General features: G+C 29.3%; 1 pseudogene; it reads left to right on the top strand.

Moving 5' to 3' along the window:
• The first annotated feature begins 259 nt into the window (after nt 1-259).
• LOC110114046 lies at nt 260-569 on the top strand (annotated as a pseudogene).
• The last annotated feature ends 3179 nt before the right edge of the window (nt 570-3748 follow it).

Here is a 3748-nt window from a genome sequence, read left to right as displayed (position 1 = left end):
TCTTTTGATGATATTCCTTCCTTGTTGTTGAATTTAATCAAGGAAGAATGTCATTCTTTTGATAATTGTAATTAGTTTTTTTTCTTCTTAATGCAAATTGCACTTCTTCAATAAAAAAGGGAACTAATTTTCTAACTTTCAAAAATGAAATGAATGGATTTAATGTGTAAGCCCCTCTGTGGGTTTCCAAAAATAAAAGAAATTTCATTCAATTAGATTCTTTGTACTATTGTTCCATTGAATGAGGTTCCCAACAAACATGGTGAAGGGCAGGCATGACGAGCATGTTAGATTATATGTTTACGGCTTGATACTTTAATATAATAAGTTACTTGTGTAAATCCAGAGCATGAGTACCAAAGAAGATGTGGGATGGTATACTGGTAAGAGTATGGTTTATATCTATAAATCTAATATGAAGAAGAACGTCACACATTATCATTATATTTTAGGGATTGTTACCCGCTCATGAAAATAGTGGCATCGTTAGGTCTAAGTGTAATACCAACTTACCTCCTCGGTCCATGGGTCATAAAGTAAGGGTCTATATGTATCCAAGAAACATTTGAGGGAGAATTCACATTGATGTGTTATTGATGTTGTCTTCGTGAATTTAGTTAATAGCTGATATCAACCTTGAGCATTTGATTCAAAATTTTTATCTTTGAATGCTATATAGTTGACTTTCATGGTGTGGAAGGGTGATTAAGTCTTGCTTTAAAATTAAATGAAATGTTATGTATAATAAATATTTAAAATTTATGTGCTACAAATTTTCATTATATATATATTTATATATATAAAAGAAGTTTCATTCAATCATTCTCTCCATGGAGTCTCCTCTGGTGATTCTAGGGCATCCTTTCAATTTCACTCTCTATGATTTTTCAATGCTTCTCTTTTAATTTTCTCCTGTTGTTGTAGTGGGTCTGTATGGCTTGGGGCCTTTTTGGCCTTTGGTAGTTTCTATAAATTCTATTTTTCATTTGTCTATTTCTCATGTGCTAGTTTAATTAGATGTCACTTAAAAATACCTTAATAGTATTTGGCTAATTCTAGAAAACTTTCCTACCTTTTGTAACCATTATAAAAGGCACAATCTTTGTATTTCTGAATGTTTTAGCTTGCATCCGCATCTTCATAAATTAAAGGATCCTTTAAAATTATAAATAAATTGATAATTTGGTCAGTTCTTCACCTATCAATACTAATGAGATATGTGATACTGATGTACCTAATGGTCCCATAAAGGAACCTCAATAGATTGACACTACTCCTAAAAATAATTTTAATTACGGTTTTATTATTCTAAGTGCTATTTTAATTAAGAATCATATGGATGCTTTATAACTTGTAACTATTAAGGGAATGGATGTAACATCTACTATGAAAAATCAATGCTCCATCATTATTGCTGCTTCATCTTTAGATGATCAAATTGGTGTGATAATTTCTAATCACAATAATGACATAGCCTTAGATCAAATGCCTTATGGTTTTAATAAAAATATTGTAGAATTTAAATTCCTTAGTTCTGATAGTGGTGATGCTTTTAATCCCTCCCCTAATGGCCCAAAATTTTAATGTGCATGATAACGTGGAAGTAAGGGAATTTATTAAGGTATCTAATTATGATATTGGCTCTAAAAATTCCTTGGATTATTCTTCATTTAATGTTGTTAATTCCACATCTTCTAAGAAAATTGTGTCTACATGAAAATTTTTTTATGATGATAATATGGAGGATAATAATCACGAGTTTAGCAAAGTTCAAAGAAAGACGTCTAAGAGAAATACAAATTTTATTTTGCAATCTCCTGGTAGCACTAGATCTCAAATTATTCTTAATATGTTTTTTTTTTTTTTATTTTAAGTCCCTTATAAGGAATGTTAGAGTTATCAACTGCCCCCTTCTAGGATTAGAGTTAAAAATCTTTATAGAATTCATAATATCACTATTTTTGTTTTGCTTGAGTCATTAATTCCTGCTGTTAAGTTACCTTCCACTAGTCACTTTTTGGGTTTTAATCATGTTGTTGCTAATAATTATAATAAGATTTGGGTGGTTTGGAAAGATCTTATGGTTATTGATTTTATTGGTGGTTTTAACCAAGTTATTAATTTCCATATCAAGTTTTATCAGTTTAAATGTTGAGCTTCCTTCTTTTATGTGGCTTTTTCTAAATTTTCTTGATGGTTTCTTTGAGACTAGCTCTTTAACATTTAGACCTTCTTAAAAACTTGGTGGTTCTCAATCTATTTACCAGTATATGGAAGATTTTAATAATATGATTTTGGATTATTATTTGGTTGATATTAGTTTCTTTAGTAATATTTTCACTTGGAATCATAGTAATTTCTAGAAACATTTGGATTGTGTGCTTTTTAATAATAAAAAAATCAATTTCTATACTAGTACTCATGTTGAGCACCTTAGTAGAACTATTTCCAATCACTCTGCCCTTCTTATTTGTATAAAGTGGGTTCATAGAGACTGCCCTTCTAATTTCAAATTTCAAAATATGTGGCTTTTAGATAGTTTTGTTTAACTATGGTTCATGACAATTGGCAAGCCCCTTTGCATCCTGATAATTCTTTACAAGGAATGAACAGACTTTGGTTGAAACTTAAGAGGTTGAATTTCAAAATAAATTGGTTGAATATAAATATTTTTAAATATGTTTTATATAATATATTGGTTGCTGAATATATGGTGAATCTGACGGAAATTAATTTTCAAAATGACTACACTTACGAGAACTTTAAGCTCCTGAACAATGTTAAAACCTCCCTATTTAAATTTCAAGCACTTGAAGAGATTTTTTGAAAAAAAAAGGTTCTAAGCATCTTATTGAGGGTGATAATAACACTAAGTACTTTCATGCCTTAGTGAATAATAAAGGGGCTAAGAATTAAATATAAACTACTGAAAATCTTTCTAGAGGAATTATAAATCCTTATGATAATCACCCAAATTTGTCCTATATGACTTTGGGTGGTATTCCTATTTTCCATTTAATCTTTATTGATGATATTATTATATTTGCTAATGGTTATTTGATTATGATTAATATTCTAATGAGATTTTTACAAAAAATTGAGAATATTATTAGTCTTTTTCTTAATTACAATAAGAGTTGTTTTATTACTTCCAAAAAAGCACCTTAGGATCATATTAATAATATTAAAGGTATTACTTGTTTTATGAAAACTTACTTTCCTTTAAAATACTTGGTGGTTCTTATAAACAATGGCAAGAAGAAGACTTTTCTTTTTGATGATCTTATATCATCTATTCAAAATTTCCTGGGACCTTTTCATATTAATTTGCTAACTTTTGGCTGGAGATTAACTCTTGTCAAGAGTGTCATGTGCTCTTTACCTATCTACATTCTCTAAATAATTCAACCTACTCTTGTGATTTGTAACTAGTTGGAGAGAGTTTTTCATTAGTTTTTGGAGGGGATACCCCCAATCATTCCTAACTACTTTTGTCTTCTTGCAGTAATTATTGTGAGGTGATTGAGGAAAATGGTTTGGAATGTAAAAGTATGATTGATTTATCTCATAATTTTTCTATTAAACTATGGTTTCATTTTTGTGCCAAAAAAAGCATGTGGGCTAAGTTTATGACTTCTAAGTATTGTAATATAAAACTTCCTACTATGTGCATTTATAAAAAATGTGATTCTAAGGTTTGGAAGACATTGTATAACATGAAATGGGAATTGAAGAAACTGATCCCACA

The sequence above is a fragment of the Dendrobium catenatum genome, unplaced genomic scaffold, assembly GCF_001605985.2.
Source record: "Dendrobium catenatum unplaced genomic scaffold, ASM160598v2 fragScaff_scaffold_839, whole genome shotgun sequence".
Lineage (NCBI taxonomy): Eukaryota > Viridiplantae > Streptophyta > Magnoliopsida > Asparagales > Orchidaceae > Dendrobium > Dendrobium catenatum.
The sequence above is the reverse complement of the archived record's forward strand: the minus strand, read 5'-3'. Positions and strand labels throughout refer to the sequence as shown.